The sequence below is a fragment of the Macaca mulatta genome, chromosome 9 (genome assembly GCF_049350105.2).
Source record: "Macaca mulatta isolate MMU2019108-1 chromosome 9, T2T-MMU8v2.0, whole genome shotgun sequence".
Taxonomy (NCBI): domain Eukaryota; kingdom Metazoa; phylum Chordata; class Mammalia; order Primates; family Cercopithecidae; genus Macaca; species Macaca mulatta.
Genome location: NC_133414.1, coordinates 84,186,398 through 84,210,147, shown reverse-complemented (window position 1 = coordinate 84,210,147; position 23,750 = coordinate 84,186,398). Strand labels below are relative to the sequence as shown.

General features: G+C 34.6%; 1 long non-coding RNA gene across 1 annotated transcript in view; it reads left to right on the top strand.

Annotated features, from left to right (window-relative positions):
• Nucleotides 1-1,381: 1,381 nt before the first annotated feature.
• The window catches only part of LOC144331399 (uncharacterized), a 189,717-nt gene continuing 167,348 nt past the window's right edge, over nucleotides 1,382-23,750 (top strand). Inside the window, exons 1-3 of the long non-coding RNA XR_013398499.1 lie at nucleotides 1,382-1,524; nucleotides 2,882-2,928; nucleotides 3,256-3,330. This is a non-coding gene — a long non-coding RNA (uncharacterized LOC144331399). The remainder of the gene's footprint in view (nucleotides 1,525-2,881; nucleotides 2,929-3,255; nucleotides 3,331-23,750) is intronic.

Sequence of the window (23,750 nt, the reverse complement as noted above, 5' to 3'; positions counted from 1 at the left end):
TTGACCACATGTAGCCAAGTTAAAGATTGGGACTCCCAGCCCAAATTAAAGATTATGTTTTGTTTTTTTTTTTTTTTTTTGTATAGAAGTAAAAGATTTCACCTCCAAAATGTGAAGAGAAAATGAGTAGATTTTGCAAGCACATACTAATACCTTCTGAATATCATATTTTGAATATTTTAAAACTTTGGGATTGCATTTAAATACCATTTATACATTTGAAATCTATGTTTTCTAGATATCCAGAAAGTAACACCAAAGGATTCATAAAAATATATTGGCAATTTTACTAATTAGAAGTTCTATACACAAATAAGTGAAACCAAAGATATGAGGTTATAAGAGCATAGATTTGGTTGTCTTTGTTCTATTTTCTGTGCTAAAATTACCAGCCATCTTGAATATGGCATCTATTATATAATTTTTGAATATGCCAAATAGTAAATGATCAATTTTATTTTATAAAAATATAGCAGTTGTTGAATTTTATATTTTCCATTGTCTGAACATATGCTATTGTTTGCCCTGTAAGTTTAAAAATGTTAAAAAGACAGTTATAAAAAGTTAAATCTTTAAATAATTACAGGCTTTGGAGAGTTTTTTTCCTTTGTGTTCTTTTCTATAGCTTTTAAAGTTACTTGGATAGAGGACCCCCTATTTACTTCTCTTGGCTCTGATATTTTTTGGACTCATTGCAGTTATAGCATACTCTCTGATATATTGTGGTTTACTTTAAAAAAATTCCAACTATCACTGTATGCTCTGCAAAATTTTGGTTGTGAAATAAATCCTCTATTTTGTTTTACATCCTGAGGCCATAGCTTGTAACTCTGGTGGCAAGGATTTGTTTAGCAATCCTGCCTTAGGGGAGGAGCCTTCTCTGATTCAGTATTTGCATGTCCCGTGTCTCTTAAAGGGCTTCACTCCCGTCTATAATCCCAACACTTTGGGAGGCATGTCTCGTGTCTCTTAAAGGGCTTTCACTCACGCCTATAATCCCAACACTATGTGAGGCCAAGGTGGGTGGATCACCTGAGGTCAGGAGCTCGAGATCAGCCTGGCCAACATGGTGAAACCCCGTCTCCACTAAAAATACCAAAATTAGCCGGGCGTAGTGGCATACAACTATAGTCCCAGCTACTCAGGAGGCTGAGGCAGCAGAATAGTTTGAAGCTGGGAGGCGGAGTGAGCCGAGTCGGCGCCACTGCACTTCAGCCTGGGCGACAGAGCAAGACTATGTCTCAAAAAAAGAAAGAAAGAAAAGATTATTGGGAAAATGAAGGTTAGATGCAAGGTTTGCTAAGTGTTTTGAGGTTACAAACTGCTTTTTGGGTTTTGAGAACTATTTGACTTGCTGGCTTCACAGTTGATGAGGCCTGAGGACATGTGGAACTAACCACGCCCCTAACTAAGAAGGCACGCCTTGGCTGCAGTTAGCACACGATTAAAGCAACTTTCCAAGTTTTACCTTAAAGTTCAAAATTGCTAGGAGTTGGAACTACTCGAAATATATTTACATGCAAGGTGAGTAAGAACAGTAAAATGTGTTTTTTAATAAAATGTTATAAGAAGGCATGGAAATGTAAACTTCTGTTTGGGATTAAAGGATTGTTTTGAGTTAAATTAGGAAAAAGCTGAAGGTTCAAAGAAGTGCTGGGAGAATTGTGGAAATTAATCTTGCAGAAGAGGTTCTCTGTGTGAACATACTGACTAGATTCAGAAAAGGGTATTATTTGGTTTTTCTGTAAATTGAAATAAAAGCATAACAAGATTTTCCTCAGGTGCTAATCTGCTCTTTGGCACATTTGTAAAGGGTTATAACAGGCTTTTGCTTCTTTAAAATTTCTGAGTCATGATTTTGGCAAAATAAATAACTTATGGTAATCTGGAATTCTATTTCATTGTATCAAGTTATTTAAACCTCAAACATTTAGCAGCCTTCCCAAAATCAAACCTCAGTTTCAAAATTGTCTTCCCTGGCACCTGGCTTTTCAATATGTCAGAGGTCTCCTGAAAAGAGAGGTAAACAGGAATATTTGACACGCTTAGGTCCATGGGATTGCAAAAATTATGCTCAATCTTCTTTAAGTTATATCTTGGTGAATAATCCTAATATATGTTTCAAAATTGTATGAGATTTCTAGAATTCCAATGGCTGACTATATGCTATCAATCATTAAAAATTAAGGTTGTTATGTTAAGTTATTGTAATCCACGGAGATAAAAAAACTTCAATCATGTTTCTAACTGTAACTACCCTGGACATTGTGGTGTTCACAGACAATTGTTGTCTTGTTTTAATCCTTTTCAAAGATGATTTATAACAGGCTATAGAACTTTAACAGGTGCTCTCAAACACAGGCTTCTGATAACTTTGGAAATTGTAACATTAGAATAAAGGAAAATGTACAGGACTCACAAGGAGCTGAAATGCTCACGAATATCAAACAAAACTAGAGTTAACTAAATGGACTGAACTCAAGAAACTGAAATCAGGCTGGAAGCAATGGCTCACACTTGTAATCCTAGCACTTTGGGAGGCCAAGGCAGGTGGATCACCTGAGGTCAGGAGTTCAAGATCAGCCTGACCAACATGGCGAAACCTTGTTTCTACTAAATGCAAAAAAAAAAGAAAAAGAAAAAATAGCCGGGCATGCTGGCGCATGCCTATAATCCCAGCTACTTGGGAGGTTGAGGCAGGAAAATCACTTGAACCCAGGAAGTAGAGATTACAGTGAGCTAAGATCAAACCATTGTACTCCAGTCTGGGTGATAAGAGTGAAACCCCGCCTCAAAAAAAAAAAAAAAAAAAAAAAAAAAACCTGAACAAATCTTTTTAACCTTTGCTTGGAATATTGCTGATCCATGTTTTGTTTTTCAGAGTCAAAGAAACTTTGAACTATTTATGGTCTTTAATAATTAAGTAAGGTAGGCGGGGCACGGTGACTTACACCTGTAATCCCAGCACTTTGGGAGGCTGAGGTGGGTGGAGAGGTCAGGAGATCGAGACCATCCTGGCTAATGCAGTGAAACCCCATCTCTACTAAAAATACAAAAAAATTAGCCAGGTGTGGTGGTGGGCACCTGTAGTCCCAGCTACTCGGGAGGTTGAGGTAGGAGAATGACGTGAACCCAGGAGGTGGAGCTTGCAGTGAGCTGAGATCATGCCATTGCACTCCAGCCTGGGCAACAGAGTGAGACTCCATCTCAAAATAATAATAATAATAATAATAATAATAATAATAATTAAGTAAGGTATACTCCTGTGATCAAGACTTGGAGCATGTTTGTTTTTCCCTGCCTGGCTGCTCTAGAAACTGGAAACTATCAGTGAGTATTCTTATGGCAATATAGTTGTTTGCATAAGTGCCATAAGAGTCCATTTGCAATGGCAGAATTCTTTTCTCGCTCTTTTCATTGTTTAATAATTATTATAGCAATAATAATAAATATCAATTATTACATGAACTTTCTGCATTTCTATGTTCTTACTGTGTTTTCTTATAGGAACACAAGACATATTGGATTATGACCCACCCTAATGATCTTATTTTACCTTTTTAAATATCCTATCTCCAAATACAGTCATATTCTGAAGTACTGGGAGTTAGGATTTCAACAAAGGATTTTGAAGGGGCACAGTTCAGTCTGTAACAGTGGTTAAAAACCCAAGCTCAGAAACCAAATTTTCTTTGCACAAATCTCAGTTATGCAGATTAGGAGATATGAGACCTTGGCAAACTTGCCAAGACCTTGGTGACACTCTATATGTCTTCTTGTTCTCATCTTTAAAATAAGAGGTAAAAGATGATTAAAAATTATTACATAAAAACAAAAGACTTAGGATGATGATGACACACTGAGAACTCAATATATGTTAGATATTAGTATTTTTTATCTCAATAAATTCAATTGCCGTAACTCTAAGTCCTCATCTTGCTACTGTGAAATTTCCCTTCTCTTCCCTCAGGGTCACCCATCAAAGGGTAGATAGTCTCATTACAATACTTACTTCTATATTTCCTTTCCGATTTATCAGTTCAACCTCTTTATTGACGCTGGGATTTATATGCATTGACTTAAGAATGGAGAAACTACAACAGCATTAGAGGCTGTTTTTAAATTAATGAGTCTTTCCACTTACACAATCAAACTGAAGATTAGTTGTTGATTTATGAGATACCCTCAGCTTGTATCTTGTGCCACATCCAAATCATTGCCAATTTATTTCCAGAAGGAGGATCAGTACCATTATCTGCTCAGTATCTCTCGTTTCAAGCACCTCTCAGAGAGAGAACTGAAACATCTTTATCATTACCAGAAGTAAAGCTAAAGCAAAAAGCTATTCTCTGAAGTCTGCTGGGGGGATGAAACTTCTCAAAAAAATACATCTCTGGGAGATGGGAGAGAACCTTTTTCATACCTTCCCTGAGAGAAGCAAAAGGGATGTGGGAAAGGGAGCATTCTCTTCTGCTAGGATAACATACTCCTCCTATAGTAATCCCATGCCACTGAGGGCCTAAGTTCTCAATGCTTCCGCTCTTTATTTCATCTAGACAGCCATTATTCTTTTTTTTTCTTTTGAAACAGAGTTTCGCTTTTGTTATCCAGGCTAGAGTGCAATGGCGCGAACTCTGCTTACTGCAACCTCCATCTCCCAGGTTCAAGCGATTCTCCTGCCTCAGCCTCCTGAGTACCTGGGATGACAGGTGCCTGCCACCATGCCTGGATAATTTTTTGTATTTTTAGTAGAGATGGAGTTTTACCATGCTGGTCAGGCTGGTCTCGAACTCCTGACCTCAAGTCATCCACCTGCCTTGGCCTCTCAAAGTCCTGGGATTACAGGCATGAGTCACCGTGCCTGGCCAACAGCCATTATTCTTATACACACCCACAGACCTAGAGAAGTTAGGTTGAAGTTTCTGTACCATATGCTACACTTGAGACCAGCCCCATTGCTCCACTTTCCCCATGGTAGGAATGTCAAGTTTTATCCAAGCCTTCACTCCAAACTCATTCTCTGATGCCTAATTAGTTCTTCCTTGTAGAGCCCTGTTTTCCTTTTTTTTTTTTTTACCAAGAAACTCCTTTCCTTTCTTGAACAAGTTAGAATCTGGTTCCATTCATCAGAGCTATTCTGATACTATTGAGTCTATATAGGGAAAGGGTTAAAGCTTGTATTCTTTAATTACCCAGGAAAGGTTGCATGCACTATCACCAGCAGCTGTCAGGTACAATACAGCTTCTGGCATGCGTTGGGAGGTGGAGGGTAGGGGGAATTATTGAAGCCTTTGTCAAAACAAAAACTTACATTTTACTGAAGATGCAAATTTAGTCAGTAAAGGAAGGGATACCAAATTCTCTCCCCATCTGCTCTTGGTTGATATGTTACTAAGCTTGGAAAAATTAGATGATTTTTTATATATATATATATTTTTGAGACGGAGTCTCGCTCTATCGCCCAGGCTGGAGTGCAGTGGCCAGATCTCAGCTCGCTGCAAGCTCCACCTCCCGGGTTTACGCCATTCTCCTGCCTCAGCCTCCCGAGTAGCTGGGACTACAGGCGCCCACCACCTCGCCCGGCTAGTTTTTTGTATTTTTTAGTAGAGACGGGGTTTCACCGTGTTAGCCAGGATGGTCTCGATCTCCTGAGCTCGTGATCCTCCCGTCTCGGCCTCCCAAAGTGCTGGGATTACAGGCTTGAGCCACCGCGCCCGGCCTTAGATGAATTTTTTAACCAGTGGTCTTCCCCCGTTTTGTAATCATCTGTCTTATAAACCAATAGTTTTATAGGGACATATTTTTAACTGCATGGAAATAAGAATATGTATATACATATATATGTATATAATTAATTCGTTTTGTATGCAAAGTTTAACAGAAATCATAATATTAAGAAATACAAAAGATTTGGAAAGAATCTAAATTAAGAAGAGAAAATAAATAATAAGAAGTGAAACTATAGGATAGCAAAAAGAAATAAATATGTGGTACTTGAGACTTCAGGATTAATTAATTCATTTTCAATACTTTTTAACAAAATAATTGTTTTATCTACCATTGATTTAGAATTTACTAGGATCCGGGCATTTCTCTAAATTTGTTTATATTATTATAAATCTTTATAAGTATAATATAAAAATTACTATGTTTATTTTACTATATTTTAAATAATTTATTTATAAATTCACTACATTTATTTTAAAGATAATGAAAGTGAGGAAGTCACAGAGAGATTAACTTTATCACACACAGCTAGTTAGTTGTAGAGCCATGGTATGAATCCAAATCTACAAATTCCAATTCTCTAAATTTTTTCTAAGTTGTTTTATGTTTAAGCTGTAGTTCTTAGTAATATATTTATATTTAGTGTTAATTTTTAACACAGCAATATACTATTTTTTTGTGTGTTGTTGTTAATAAAATTATATGGTCTTCAAAAATGTTTAAATATTTTTCAAAGCTTTTTAAAATTTACACTTATAATCATTAAATTTACTTGTGATTTATGTGGCACAAAGACAGGAAAGCATGTATATGACAACAGGTAAAATAATAACAAATCTAAAAATATAATAATGGCAAGAAATTAAACGAATTCAGAGGATATCATTTTATATTTAAAAAATCAAGAATTAAAATTTTGCAATATAGGAAAAGAAAGACATATAATACAAAGGCTAATGAAGAGGAAGATGGTTGATAGAAAAATAAAAATGATGTTGAAAAATAAAAATGATGTCAGAAATAAAAAACCATTGTAAATTAACAATTAGAGCAACACCAGTATTATCTTAACACACTGAAATTATAGAGAAAAAAATTATAGTACCCAGTTTCAACAAAGGGAGAGGAGAGCAAACTCGTTAACATTCACAAAAGTATAGGAGGAAACCATAAATACATAAAAATGGTTATATTAATGAATGATCATAGAGAGAAGATATCAGAAAGCCAACAAAGATATGATTGGTGTCCTTGATACAGGAATCAGAAAAGGAGAAAAAGAAGCAACATTCATTCTTATTTCTTTCAGCCTTAGGAACAAGTTAATTTGAAAATGTAAAGATAATTATATAAAAAGATAAAGAAATATCAAAGTCATTATAATACTAAGTAGGTCCACACTGATACATATATTGGCAATTTCAAGCAGAAAAAGAAAATGAAAAACCTATGTAAGAAAAATGAGGACAGATTCAGATGTATTCTACCACATAAAATGCCAGAACAAAATGAAATAATCTCTTATTTCATTAAGAGAATTAAGGAGGAAACGATTGTGACAAAAGATACATTAGCCAGCAAAGATTTTTCACTTATAAAGATAAAAAGCACATCAAAACAAGTATCTTTTCATGTTTAAAGCAATAATGCATGTATGAAGCAAAAACGAGTGATCATAAAAACACATAACATTTAAATAGTCTTTTAAGAAACAACAATGTGCAATGAGATGCACATCAAGATAAAGAATTCCAAAACAAGAAAGCCAAACACAGAAGGTGTCACAGTTGACACTGCGACTATTGAAACATAAAATAAAACTACTTTTTGCAAGAGCAGCTATAAAATGCAACATATTACTATTAATGAAGAATATGTAACGTAAAAGGTAAAACAAAATTAAGAAGTGTCTAAAATCCTAGACTATTCCAAAAAAAACAATGGTAAAGACGCTAAAGTTTCGTATTTGAGATGAACTAATTTATTCATAATATACATGTACATAAACATGTATATGGAAGTCAGTATATACTATTTCATGCCTTGAGCTGGTCAAATAGGTAAAATATATCATTGCTATTTTTGTTTTTAATAAAAATTTAACAAATAGAATAATTAGAAAGAGAATGCATAGCTTAACAAAGAGTAGTGAAACAAACCAAAATTACAAAAACTCTAAAAAATGGGGGAGGGAGACAGATTTCATCAAATAAAAGACAGGGAAAGAAAAAAACCGAAAGAAAACAAAATATAGAAAAAAAAGGATTACAGTTCTGAATTGCTAAGTTCTGCATTAAGAGAAAGTGATCCTCAAATTTAATGAAAACCAAATATATTTATTTGAATTCTATAAGAAGTGCAATCAAAACCACATTATAAAATGGACACAAACATTGTATTATGATTTATTTGTTAAAAACAATAGTGTCAAAATATAAAATAAAATTTTTTCATCTTTTTTTACATGAAAGATGTAAAAAAAGACATCTATACCTAATTCTTGATCATTAAGTAATCAAAAATAATAAGTATTCTGAAACCAAATAGTATCATTATAATGTTGTATTGATTTAATTAAGATGTATCTAAATCCATAATAGGAAAATAAAAATCTTAATTTTTACCCTCAAAAGTTATACCATATGTAGTATTACTGGGTCATTTATTAGGACAAAACTTTCTTGTATATAAAGTTTCTTGTATATTATTATCAGTTATTCTGTGGTATTAGAAATATACACATCTAGCTATTTAACCAAAATTTTAAACAATAAAGGAATTATTGAATAATTAAGCTTTAAGCTATTTATTCTAAATAAATTGAATTTTTGAGCAAAGATATATGTAAAAAGAGTACCGCTATATTATTTTTAGTATAGAAACATGACATGACCTATGCTGTGAAACTGTTTAATAATAATCTACTATAGGTAGAAGAATTGCCATGGAATATCTATACCTTATTATCTTGTACATGTTATATACACATTTAAATATAAATGTTTTCTAAAGTAAGATTATATTTAAGTTTACTAAGTATAAATATTTGTTTACTTTGGAGATACATAAGGTTTCAATTGATTATTTTAACTGCCTTTTGGGGGCTTGTAACATTCCATCATTCTTAAAGAAAAGTTATTTCTGATGGCAATCTCTAAGGTAATATAATATAAATAAAAAATATTTGTAGAATGCAACAACAGAAACATTTCTTGAAGTGTTTTCTTAAATACTAGACCTCATTTTGGTTATATAATCTGCATAACTTCTCCAGAACTTTCAGATCTCAAGTAAATTAAATGCTGAAGTCAAATAAAACTGGCTCCATAATGATAACACTGAGATATCAGGTACAGATTGCCTGCCCCCTGAAATCTGTGTTTTACATATTTAACTATAAATTTGAAATTGTTATCATCAAAAAGGTTTATTTTAATAGCTATCTCTGCCTATTTGTATATTCTCTATATACATATCTTTATTTTTAATTGATAAAATTTATATATATTTATGGGGTACAATGTATACCTTAATAGATGTATATGTTGTGAAATGGCTAAATCAAGCTATTTAATATATACATTATCTCATATACTTATCTTTTTTTGTGGTATGAACACTTGACATCACTTTTCAGCAATTTCCAAGAATGCAATATATTGTTATTAACGACAGTCACCATGAAGTACAGTAGATCACTTGAACTTGTTCCTCCCGACTAACTGAAATGTGTCCTCTAAGCAACATCTCCCCAGTTCTTCCAGCCCACAGCCATTGGTAACAACCATTTTACTCTCTGTTTCTATGAGTTTTATGTTTTTAGATACCACGTAAATCTCTTCCATGAAAGAGATCATATAGTATTTGGCTTTCTGTGCCTAACTTATGTGTTTAAAAAATATCTTGAGTTTTTTTACTTTGATTTAAATAAGTACTAAACATACTCCCAACATTCTGGTAATTCCTTCACCTTCTTTTAAAGTTGAATTTTCATGCTGTGGAATAGTTACTTTGTGACTATTCCCACTCTTTTCTCTCTAGTTTTATACATCTTTTCCTATGTTATCTATGACCTACTTAAGAAAACAAATGATTCCATTGTACTACTAGGTTTGTAAAGTGTTTTATTCATTTAAGGAAGCTTTTAGTGAATACCTACTATATGTCACATATACTGAGGGTGCAAAAATAGGTCAAACATGGATTTGCTCTTAAGGAAATCACATATATGTCATCATTTATATCTACCATTCCTGTTTTAAATTGCAAATCTTTGCCATTAGGTCTATAAGAGAAGTCCATCATCGAGCTGTGGTAGCATAGAAATGGAGGAATTAATAACTCCTTTGGACAAAATCATCAAACAATTCAGGTAAAGCTGCACTAAGAAAACATCTAATAGCAATTTTAAAGAACATTTTAGATCTAACAAATGGGCATGTGGAAAGATAAAAGTGTACAGAAAAGAGGGAGAGAAGAAAGAACTAATATTTATTTAAGGCCTGTGATGTGTAAGACATTATGCTAAGTGCTTTACATGGGTTATTATATGACAATAGGTAAGTAGTTTGACTTTTATTGTCGTAAGCAGGGGAGTGATATTACCCAATACGCATTTTATAAGGATTAGTCTTGATGTTGTAATGTAGAGGGTAAGTATGTAACCAGGAAAACCAATTACAGGTTATCATATTTCAGGGGAGAGATGATGGCAGCCTGAACAAGGTTGGCAATAATGGAGACAGAGAGAAAAGGACAGATGTGGTATGTGTGCAAATATTATATTTGCATATTTAATGTAAAGTAGAGAGAACTTGGTGATGGATTTATTGTAGTAAGAATTAGGAAAAGACATAAATCAAGGCTGCATCTTAGTATTTGTTTTTGCAACTGTGGGTATAATATTACTAATTACCAAGAGGAGAAGCACAAAGGAATTAAACAATCTGGGGGGATACCATGGACACGGGAGAATGAGAAGACAGGAAAAATTAATAGCTCTATTTGGACATGTTTAGTTTGAGATGACTATTTGGGCATTCACGTAAGACAAGAAGGAAGCTGTAGACGAGTAAAGGACTTAGAATACCTTGAGAGAGAATTTAGAACTAGCAAGAGATAGCATAGAAGAAGGCAAAAGTTGGGCCAGGTGCAGTGGCTCATGCTTATAATCCCAGCACTTTGGGAGGCCAAGGCAGGAGGATTGCTTGAGCCCAGGAGTTTGTGACCAGCCTGAGCAACCTAGCAAGACCCCCATTGCTACATTTTTGTTTTAAATTGGCCAGGTGGGGTGCTACATGCCTTTGGTTCAGCTGAGTGGGAGGCTGAGGAGGTAGAATTGCTTGAGCCCAGGAGGTTGAGGCTGTGGTGAGCCATTGTTGTGCCATTGCACTCCAGCCTGGGCAGCAGCTAGATCCTGCCTCAAAAAATAATAATAATAATAATAATAAAAGAAGACAAAAATCAAAAGAATGATATATCAAAAGAGGAGAGTGTTTGAAGAGAAAATGATCAAGAATTTTGTTTACTGCTGAGTGAATGAACACAACATAATAGGAGCCATAAATATTCCTGTGCAAATCTGTTCCATCTTAGGGTGGTTTCCTGATTTCAGTCTTTGATACGTGATGCAGAATCAAGGCAACAAGTACTCCAGACAGCTGTGCCTTTTCCACACTTAATCACTATACCTTTGCAGCATTTTATTCTGGGCTTTGAAAATGTTAGATTTTTCTGGACTTTGAAAATGTTGGACTTTTGGTGTTGAGATGAAATATTAAATGTGCTTGTATTATCTAAACTTATTGCCAGAAAGCAATTTGCTCAGGTGAACATTCCACATTATCACAGTATACATGAATAGGTGAATGTATAAAAGAATGAAGGAATGGATAAATAAATGAATTTTGAATAAAATTCAAAAGGCTTAAATGTTTCATATGTAAAATCAATAGCAGCAGGAAGCAGACAAATCCTAGGCAGACAGGGGCAGGTCCCCAGTGAAACCCAACCTTCAAGCTGAAGACAATTTGAAACCTGGCTACAAGTCCCAGATAAATCCACAGACTAGGTTGAGAACCTCTCTTCCCATTTGGTGCACTTTCCTCTGATTGATCTCCACCCTTCACCTATTTTACAAATTCCCACTCTTCTCTAATTGATTTTTTACACTGTCATGCCCACCTTTAGATGTGCCTTTGTTTTAACCTTTTTTGGCATACTCACAAACTATTCAGCATGCACTCCCCCATTCTGAGTCCATAAAAGCCCTGGACTCAGCCACATGTTGGGAATACCCGCATTTGGGTGGTGGGAGGACTGCCTGCTTTTGGGTGATGGACCACCCCACTTCGAGTCCACTCTCTGCTGAGAGCTGTTATGTCCCTCAATAAAACTCCTCTCTCTCCTTCTCACCCTTCAGTTGTCAGCATAACCTCATTCTTCTTGGACATAGGACAAGAATTCAGGATGCACCAAATGCAGGTATAAGAAAGGCTGTAACACTGTGGCCCTTAGCCCTCCACTAGCGCTGGGCAGCCACCCCACACAATGAGAAACAACAGTGGGGCTGGGTCAGCCATGGGCCTGAGCAGGGGAGCAGGACTGAACAATCTGTAACACAGCTGTGCAAGGGCTCACCTGGCCCAGCTGCAGGCTGAGCACGGGATTTGGCTGGGGTGCATGCCAAGTGCAATCCGCATGATTGAGTGGGCCAGGTACCTCCACCTAGGAGCCCAGGACCAAGCGGAGCCCAGGTGGGGGTGTTGCTAGCAGTGGAAGTCTCTGGCTGGCAAAGCAGCACTGAAAGTCCACAGCTTAAAATACTAATATAGTACCAGAAGAAAAAATCCTATGTCAAAATAATTTAATATTTAAACTGTTACTATGATATTCTTAGTTTTTGTGTAAAGAAAAATGGAATATAGAAGGCTAGAGGTTCACCTTCATAGAAATAGTAAGCTGAAGAAGCAGAATTTAAGCTCAGATTTTCTAACTTGAAATGTTGTAATACACTGTAACTATCTCAACAGTAGCAAAGAAAGCCACAAATGTATGAAAATTCTACTGCTATTTCAATAAGTTTAAAAATAAATGTTTCGACAATTTAAAAATAAATTAAGTTGAAGCTATTGTTAAGTAAAACATACATGGTAGACACAGTTTCACATTTAAAGAAAGAAACAACAATATGTGTAAACTGAAGCAAGGTAAAACCTACATAAAAAGATGCTTACAAAATTTCCACAAGAGGCTTACTGGCATTGTGGAGATAGATATAAATTTCTGAATAAAATTGTTTACAGTGATTTTATTAACCCTTCTACTGGTAATATTTCTAATAAATAATTTGTTAATTAATATTTAGTGAAAAAAGTTTTGTGGAAAGATATACCTGAGAAAATGCTTCAAAGGGAGGAAGTGTTTATGAACTGGTACTTCAAGGATCTAATTAAAAAATGGAGAAAAGATTGGGAACTTCAGTGAACATGTTAGCAGTATCTTTGAATATTTCACAGTACAGTTCAGCTTCATCAGAGTTTATGGAAAAAGAAAACAAATGCAAAAGTCAAGTCATGAAAAATAATGTTTCGCTGTCTCCACAATACTCCCCTAAAAGTTGCAGACTTGTTTAGAATCAGGTGATTATAAAGGACAGATATCAACTTGGCATGCAGAATTTTAGGATATTTTACTGACCACTAAATATTTACCAGTACCATGGAATTAGTAAAGATAGTGAGATAACACAGATCCAAAGAAAGGAATAGTCCATGCCTAAAAATAACATAAATTTAGCATTATAATGTATTCATTGATTCCTTTCAAATTCTGTTTCTTCCTAGTACAATAACAACCATATCCCATAATAATCCCATAATAATTATTGCAATTATTTTATTAACCCTTCTATTGGTAACATTTCTAATAAATAAATAATAATATTATCCCATCAGAACCATTAGTCAGAGAGAAAAAAAGTATGCTTGTCTTCAGTGGCCATCAGGGGCATGTATCTTCCTCTTGAAAACTCTTTATACATCCGGAAATGTGGCCATTGCTTCTGTAAAACAACTCTGAGTGCTTCAACTGCTTTGCTCACCTTGGAGTCAAGGATACAACTTAAGCCTACTCATAATTCCCAATGTCAAGAATCTACATGCTATGTTCAGTCAACATAGCTATATATAACCTAAGCTGCTCTATTAGTCTCTGATTTTCTTGGTTGTAGCCTATACCCAAAATGATAATGCTCTGATATTAAACTGAATCTTTCACAATTTTAAACACACACACACACACACACGTGCATGCACATCTCAATCTTGTGCTTCATTCATTGGTACTGAACTAAATATTATTTGCCATATCACAGCATTTTACTTTTATTTTGTTTCAAACACATTTTCTTTTTTGCAACTCAAAAGTAAAACAAATTTATTGACAAATTTTACACATATTTGTTTAGTGATCACCTTTTGGAGATTTGAAAACATCCTGAGATTTTACCTTCTATCTTATTCTTTTAAAATAAATAGTGCTTACTCTAAGAAAATGTGAAAACTACATTTTTATTCACAAAAATATATGCTTATTCTTGTATATGTAGTCTTGGATAGTTTGAAATCAATGCTTCTATTACAAAAATAGGAAATGAAACAGAGAAGAGTTGTAGGTAACAGATTAATTATGTCTTATGGATATGCTAAAAAATAAGTATATACAAGGAATATAAAGTAAATGTTGTCTTATTGGTGGTTACAGATATAGGGCTGGAAATTGGGAGATATTTAAAGGCTCTTGGTAGACAAGTGAGTTACAAACATGTATGTAGTAGCTGAAATGAGTTTACTGAGAAAACATGAGCCATTGATAATATATTGGAGACTTTTTATTTTTGTAGAATGAAAGTATATAAACATCTAGGGAAATAAACAGGAAGGTTTTGAGATTTTGAAAACAAACTAAGACACTAAAGGACAAATAATAAGAAATAGCAAGTAGTCTACAGCTTAAAATACTAATACAGTACAAGAGGAAATTACTTATTATTCATGAGTAGAATTTATTGTGGCCTTGTATGAGGCATATGCTATTCTAGCCTCTGGGAGTATGATAATGTTTAATTTTTGGCCATTTGCCTTCATGAATTTAAAGATTAAGAGAAAAAAACAGACCCTATACCATAACTATAATGTGATTTGCTGAGAGTTAAAATAGAAGGTGCTTTAGAGGTGCCTTTAGAGAAGCACTGTGACAGAGACTGGCCTTTCTTTTTCCAGGAACAAATACAAGCTCCATTTCCCAATCCCTTTGCAATCTGCATTGAACCATGAGTCAAGTTCTTGATAAAGGAGTGAAAATGATAAGTCTAAAGCAACGAAAAGCTGCTCTATTGACTGCACATGCCTTCATTTCTTCTACCCTGCTTCCTTCATGCCTGCTCATCTGAATAACACCAGGATGACATTTAAGGCACACCTGAAGATGGGGCCAACCACAGCACAGAATGAGGCTGGGCCCTTGAATCAATAAATCGAGGAGAACTACTCAAGAGAACATAACCACCAGCAATATCCACCTGTATTTATCTTTTCATAAGTGAGTAAAAAAGTATTCACATATCATTGGGATTCAAGATTTCAGTTGTTATGCCAGCATAGCCTATCCTAGATGAGATTTTCATGTTGGAAACAGGTTACTGGATCTGGAAAGTAGTGGATCAGAAAACATTGAGTGAATAGTTCTCATAGGTAGAAAAATTTAGATTTTAAAGAATATATTTGTTTAGATTGTTCAATATATGCATTTCTATAAATGTGTATTAGGGATGTCAATGTGGTTAAAGTAGAAAAATATTTTTACAATCCTGCTGTGAAACAAAGAAGGGAGATAACTTGGAAACTTGGTAGGGAGCAGGGAAATTCAAAAGGAAAGGCAGAAGCATGGGCGTACAGGGATGTAATGTGGTCGTTGTTATAGTTGAGGGGAAAGCAGTATCATATAGCAGATGTTCTATGGCTCTTTGATGAACATATGAAAATAAGTAAAATCAATAAAAGGAAATGGATTTATATCAAGTACTATGATCCAAGTGGTGAAATCAATTTAGATGAAAGAGTAAACTATGATTGAAAACACAGCAATAAACAAGATGAGGAATGGCAATGAATTGCCTAAAAAGATTGTGAGAGAACTTTTCTAGGAAAAATGACAGAAAGGAAGTTGTTAGTACATGTTTGCAGAATAAAAGTCTGGACTAGAAGCAACAGTAAAAAAGCAAAGAGCATGTTGGTCCTCTGTTTTATTCCTCCGAACAGTAAAGAAAAGTAAAAAAATAAAAATAAATATATAAACTTTTTCTGGGTTGATCCCAAGAAAAAATAATGTTATCAAGATATGATGAATGATATGGTTTGGCTGTGTCTTCACCCAAATGTCATCTTGAACTGTAAGTCTTCTAATTCCCATGTGTCATGGGAGGGACTCAGTGAGAGGTAATGGAATCATGGGGCAGGTCTTTCCTGTGGTCTTCTTGCAACAGTGAATACGTCTGGAGAGACCTGTTGGTTTTATAAAGGAGAGATCCCCTTCACGCGCTCTCTTGCCTTCCGCCATTAAGATGTGACTTTCTCCTCATTCACCTACTGCCATGATTGCGATGACTCCCCAGTCATGTGGAACTGTGAGTTAATAAATCCCCTTCCTTTATAAATTACCCAGTCTCTTGTATGTCTTTATTAAAGGCGTGAGAACAGACTAATACAGTCAATGTTGACACATGTGAAAAGATAAAAAGAGTTTTTATGTATTAAAATGAAATATCATAGAATGATGGGTTTATGGTGGAATTTGCAAAGAGCATGGTGGCAGTTGTCAAACTGCACTGAGTTTGATGGGGATAGTGATATAAGAAAGTATGGCATATGATTTTTTTAAAAAATAATTTTTTTTTCTTGCTCTTCTTTCTTCACTGGTTCCATTCCTTTCTGTCACTCTGTCCACTGCTGTTTGACAAACTATTGATTCAAATGCATGGCTAAGATACAAATCACATGCAACAGATAACAGGCAAGGCAGAATGTGGGTAACAGAAATGAAGGCAGCGAGAGGAGAGGAGCTAAGTTATATAGGAATATGTTTCGACCTCTGGGGCTTTTTTATGATGTTTCAGTTTTACTAAATTAAGCTTGGAACTTTGAAGCAGTATATGAACACCAGGCACTGTTTATAATGTTAAGACAGCTACATTTATCTGCTTTACTTTGGCACAGTGAAAAATCTAAATTACTGTGGGAAGAAGAAAAACAGGAAAAGACGTGTTAATCCTGTTTTTTTTTTAATTTTTTTTAACACATTATTTGGCATTATCTTTGAGAAGATGTTTGGTCTCTTTTGCTTAGTTTCTTGATTTAGAAGCTTATTACTTTACTGATTGTCACCTAGCAATATTGTAATTTGAACTTGCTGAATTTTTTGAACTAAAGTTCCAGTGTCAAAAGAGAACATATAGTGGAAGATTTATTTTGAAAATTAGACCATTTTCTGCACCAAACATGGATTCAAACAATCTAAATAACACAATCTATAAATCTGGTAAAGAAAAAAAAATTGTACAGCTCTTTTTAAAGTATGAAAAAAAAAGAAACAAAAACTGCTCCTATGGCAGCTTCTGCCAGTACACATGGACGTAACTATGACTGCCACACAGGTGCAGGTGCACGCCAGGAGTGAGGGGGAGAGGCCAAGTTCTCATATCTGTTGAACTTACCTTAGACTTTCTGAGAGAGCTTTTCTGGGGAAAATGACAAAATGGAGCTGCTAAAGGATAAAGTTGATTTTTTCACAAAGTAATCTACTAAAGGAGACTAAAGCCCGGGGTTACTGACCCCATGTGTAGAGCACAACAGGGAAAATGAAATCTAATATTGGAAATCTAAGACAGAATTTACAAACCTGAAATCAATCTATAAGGTCAAAATCAGTGCTCTTCCCTAAAAACATTCATGAATATTTGTTATTCTTCTAAGTTATTGATGTTTGATAAGGAGTAACAATGGGTAGTTTTAAACTCAATTTATCTTTCTAGAGTTAGTTTCAAAGGAAGACACAGAATCTACTAGGGAAGAGAAGCTGAGCAAGTAGTAATTTAAAAACTGTAGAATTCCTTCTCCATTGATAATTAACATTGTTTTGCTCTTGTGACCTTAGAAAATACTACATAATAAAAATATTAGGGATTAAAATGTATATACTATATTACCTTAGCCAGGTGATCAAGATTAACATCAATAGTCATAAGTCTTGTTAAAAGTGTGTGCCCTTGGTATGATGTGATGAAAATGTCACCTACCTCTGTGGTCTTCCTCCCAATAACTTATAACCTCCATCTAATCATGACAAATGCACCAAGCAAAATCTAACTGATTGTCATTCTGCAAAACGCCAGACAAGTATTACTCAAAAATGTCAAGATCATCAAAAACAAGGACAGACAGAGAAAATTTCACAGCTAGGAGAAACCTAATAATAATTACTATTGCAATGTGATATCCTAGATGGGATCTTAGAACAGAAAATGGATGTTAGGTAAAAATTAAGGATTTCTGAATAAAATATGAACTTTAGTTAATGATAATATATTAATATTAGTTCATTAATTTAAAAAAATGTACCATAGTAAACTAAGATATTTATAATGAAGAAACCAGGTATGGGGTATGTGGATTCTCTATACTGTTTCCTCAATTTTTCAGTAAATCTGAAACTGTTCTAATAAAGTATCTTTTTAAAGCATTATACTTAATTTATAGGTAGAGTTTAATGAGTAAGAATAAAATTAACACCATATGCCATTGTCTAACTTAACACAGAAATGTGACTATTAACCTTGGAGTCTCCTTTGTGTACTTCTCTACTAATTTTTCTCTAAGTATTCCATTTTTAAAAAAATTTTCTTTATGATTTAAAACAAGTTATCTAAAAAAACATATACTTTATTGTTTTATTTTAAAAATGTTAAAGCCTGGTGCAGTGGCCCAAACCTGTAATCCCAGCAATTTGGGAGGTGGAGGCAGGAGAATCACTTGAGTCCAGAAGTTGGAGACCAGCCTGGGCATCACAGCGAAACCCCGCTCTACTAAAAATACAAAAATTAGCTGGGCATGGCAGCATACCTATAGTCCCAGCTACCTGGGAGGCTGAGGTGGGAGGATTACTTGAGCCCAGCAAGTCAAGGCTGTGGTGAGCTGTGATCGCACAACTGCACTCCAGCCTGGGTGAGGGGAGTGAAATACTGTCTCAAAAACAACACAAAAAAATTCCATCAAATTATATATTTGCTCTTTTTTTTTGTTCGATATTGTACTTTTAAGGTATTCGTGTTGATTTAACTAGCTATAGCTTAACATTTTTACAAATAAAATTGTTAATTTTAACCCTATTTCTTTCTGGTTCGTACGTTTCTGTCATTTTTTTTTTAAAGTATGTTTCTTTCCATGGAAGAGAAAATACTTTATATTTTTCACTACAAGTGTGTGTGTATACATATATATATAGTGTGTGTATATACATAGGTATATATGTGTATGTATATATACAAACATATATGCATACCTATATATACACCTATATATATGTATAGGTATGCATATATGTGTATATGTATAGGTATGCACATTGGTATGCATATATGTGTATATACCTATATATGTATATATGTTTGTATATATGTATGTATATATAGATATGTATATATGTGTGTATATATTTACACACACACACATATATACTTAAGAACTTTTTTATCTAAAATTTTTTATTTTCGTTTTCTTGTTGTTTGTTTGTTTATTTATTTATTTAATTGTTTTTTGAGATGGAGTCTCACTCTGCCACCCAGGCTGGAGTGCAATGGCATGTCTCAGCTCACTGCAACCTCCACCTCCCGGGTTCAAGAGATTCTCCTGCCTCGGCCTGCAGAGTAACTGAGATTGCAAGTGTGTACCACCAGGCCTGGCTAATTCTTGTATTTTTAGTAGAGATGGAGTTTCACCATATTGGCCAGGTTGGTGTCGAACTCCTGACCTCAAGTGATCCACCCACCTGGGACTCCAAAGTGCTAGGATTACAGAGATGAGCCACTGCTCCCAGTCTCTTTTGATTTTTAATTAAAAAAAAATTTTTTCTGTATAACATGTGGACCCAATTTTATTAAGAGTTATAGAAATTTAAAAAATCAACTTGGAGATATTCTGTAAAAAAATTATTAAAACATTAGTATGTGGATCAATAAAAATCTTCCTGTGTTGCAAGTGAGAGTATAATTGGTACAATACATTGATAAACTGTTTGAAAGTATCTATAAAATTTACATATATGTATACCGTAAATGCAGCAATCCCACTCCTAGGTGTATACCTAACAAGTATACATTCTGTTCATCTAAAGATAGACACAGGAATGTTCACAGAAATCTTATTCTTACCACTCCAATGCTGTAAATAACTCAATGATCATTCACCGTGGAATGGATAAATTGTATCATATTCATAAATGAAAAACTACAAAATAATAATGAACAAACTGCAATTACATGCAATGTGGATGTATCTTGCAAAGGTATTTTTGGGCTAAAGAAACCATATATAAAATAAATAATTCCATGTGATTTCACTTGCATATACATTTATATATATTTATATATTATAGAGTGAGTTCAAAATTGACAAAACTAAACTCTGGTGTTACCGATTACAGGGTTTCTGCCCAGAAGGAGCCATGAAGTATGCCCAGAAGGAGGCATGAAGTGCTAGCAATGTTCTATTTCACGATAAAGGTTATGGATATACATATGTGTTCAGTTTGTAAAAATTCATTGAGTTACACGACTATGATTTTTCACTTTCTACAGTCTTCTATTATTCAATTAAAAGTTTACTACAGATCTTAATAGTAGTTATATGATAAGAAATAAATTTTTGCTTAATTCATGGTATTTCACTGTATTTTTCTAATTATTTATGGTAATAAGTATTCCCTTTTTATGAGAGCTTTACTGAAATATAACTTACATAAGAAAAAATCAACTCATTTTAAGGGTACAATCCAAGATATAGAACATGCTCATTTCCCCAAAATTTCACAGTGCCCTTTTGCTAACATTTCCCTGGGCCACTGTGATCTGATCTCTGTTTGCTTTCTGTTGCTACAGTTTTGCCTTTTCTGAAAATTCCACATAAATGAAAGCTTTTTGTGTCTGGCTTCTTTTACCTAGCATATTTTCAAGATCATGTTGCTGTGTGTATGAGTAGTTCTTTCCTTTCTATTGCTGGGTTGAATTCCATTGTATAAATTATTGCATAGTTTGCTTGCTTATTCAGCAGCTAAAGAACTTTTGGGTTGTTTTCTTTTCTTTGGTCTTGTGAATAAAGCTTCCAGGAGCATTTCAATACATTTCTCTTTCTTTGGGACAGAAAACTAGGAGTAAATTTCTTAACTTTGCAATAAGCACATATTTAATTTTATACAAAATTATCAAGCTATCTCTACAATGGCTATACCATTTGGGGTTTTGTTTTGTTTTGTTTTGCTTTTTACTTTGTTTTTTTTTTTTTTAATTTATTTTTTACTTTTAAGTTCATGGGTACAAGTGCGGGTTTGTTACATAGGTAAACTTCTGTCATGGGGGTTGTTGTACAGGTTATTGCCTCACCCAGGTATTAAGCCTAGTACCCACGAGTTGTTTTTTCCTGATCTTCTCCCTCCTTTCATCCTCCATACTCTGAAAGGCCCAGTGTGTGATGTTCCTCTATTTGTCCATGTGTTCTCATCATTTAGCTTTCAATTATAAGTGAGAAAATGCAGTATTTGATTTTCTGTTCCTGGATTAGTTAGCTAAGGATAATGGCCTCAAGCTCCATCCATGTCCCTGCAAAGGACATGATCTTGTTCTTTTTCATGGCTGCGTAGTATTCCAAGGTGTATATGTACAACACTTTCCTTATCCTGTCTATCACTGATGGGCATTTATGTTAATTCCATGTCCTTGCTATTGTGAATAGTGCTGCAGTGAACATACACAGGCATGTGTCTTTATATTAAAATAATTTATATTCCTTTGGGTATATATCCAGTAATGAGACTACTGGATTAAATGGGATTTCTGTATTTAGTACTTTGAGGAATTGCCACACCGTCAACTAATTTATACTCCCATCAACAGTGTATAAGTTTTCCTTTTTCTCTATAACCTTGACAGCATTTGTTATTTTTTGAATTTTTAATAGTAACCATTCTGACCGGTGTTATATGGTATTTCATTGTGGTTTTGATTTGCATATCTCTAATCATCAGTGATGTTGAGCTTTTTTTCATGTGATTGTTGGCCATGTGTATTTCTTCTTTCGATAACTGTCTGTTCATTTCCCCTGCCCACTTTTATTATTTTTGTTTTTGTTTTTGACAGAGTCTCACTCTGTCACCCAGGTTGGAATGCAGTGGCATGATCTGGGCTCACTGCAGCCTCTACCTCCCGAGCTCAAGCAATTCTCCCACCTCAGCTTCTCAAGTAGCTGGGATCACAGGCGCACACCACTATGCCCGGCTAAGTTTTTATATTGTTTTGGTAGACATGGGGTTTCGCCAGGTTGCCCAGGCTGGTCTTGGACCTGAGTTCAGGTGTCCAACAGTGCTGGGATTACAGGCATGAATCACCATGCCCAGCCTTTTTGTCCACTTTTTAATAGGATTGTTGGTTTTTTTTTTCTTTTAAATTCGTTAAAGTTCCTTATAGATGCTAGATATTGGACCTGTGTTGGATGCACAGTTTGCAAAAATTTTTTCCCCATTCTGTCAGTTGTCTGTATACTGTTGATGGTTTCTTTTGCTGTGCAGAAGCTCTTTAGTTTAGTTAGATCCCATTCGTTAATTTTTGCTTTTGTTGGAATTACTTTTGTTGTCCTCATCATAAAATCTTTGCTTGTGCTTATGTCCTGAATGGTATTGCCTAGGTTATCTTCTATGTTTTTATAGTTCGGGATTTTACATTTAAGTCTTTAATCCATCTTGAGTTAATTTTTGTATATGGTGTAAAGAAGGAGTCCAGTTTCAATCTTCTGCATATAGCTACCCAGTTAGCCCAGCACCATTTATTGAATAGAAAATCTTTTTCTCATTGTTTTTATCAGCTTTGTTGAAAATCAAATAGTTGTAGGCATATGGTCTTATTTCTGGGTTCTCTGTTATGTTCCACTGGTCTATGTGTTTGTTTTTGTACCAGGACCATGCTGTCTTGGATACTGTAGCCCTGTAGTATAGTTTAAAATCAGGTAACATGATGTCTCCAGCTTTGCTCTTTTTGCTTAGGATTGCCTTCACTATTCAGACTATTTTTTGGTTCCATATGAATTTTAAAATAGCTTTTTCTAGTTTGTAAAGAATGTCAATGGTAGTTTAATAGAAATAATATTGACTCTATAAGTTTCTTTGGGCATAATGGCCATTTTAATGATATTGATTCTTCTTTTCTATAAGCATGGAATGTTTTTCTATTTGTTTCTGCCGTATCTGATTTCTTTGGGAAGTGATTCTCCTTGTACACATCTGTCACCTCCCTAGTTGGCTGTATTCCTAGGCATATTATTCTTTTCATGGCAACTGTGAATGTGATTGTATTCCTGATTTGGCTCTCAGCTTGAATATTATTGGTATATAGTTAATGCTAACGATTTTTGCACATGGATTTTGTATCCTGACACTTTGATGAAGTTGCTTATCAGCTTAAGGAGCTTTTGGGCTAAGACACTGGATTTTTCTAGACATAGGATCACATAATCTGCAAACAGGGAGAGTTTGACTTCCTTTCTTCCTATTTGGATGCCATTTATGTTTTTCTTTTGTCTGATTGCTCTTGCCAGACCTTCCAATTCTATGTTGGATAGGAGTGGTGAGAGAGGGCATCCTTTTCTTGTGCCACTTTTCAAGGGAAATGCTTCAAGCTTTTGAACAGTCAGCATGATGCTGGCTGT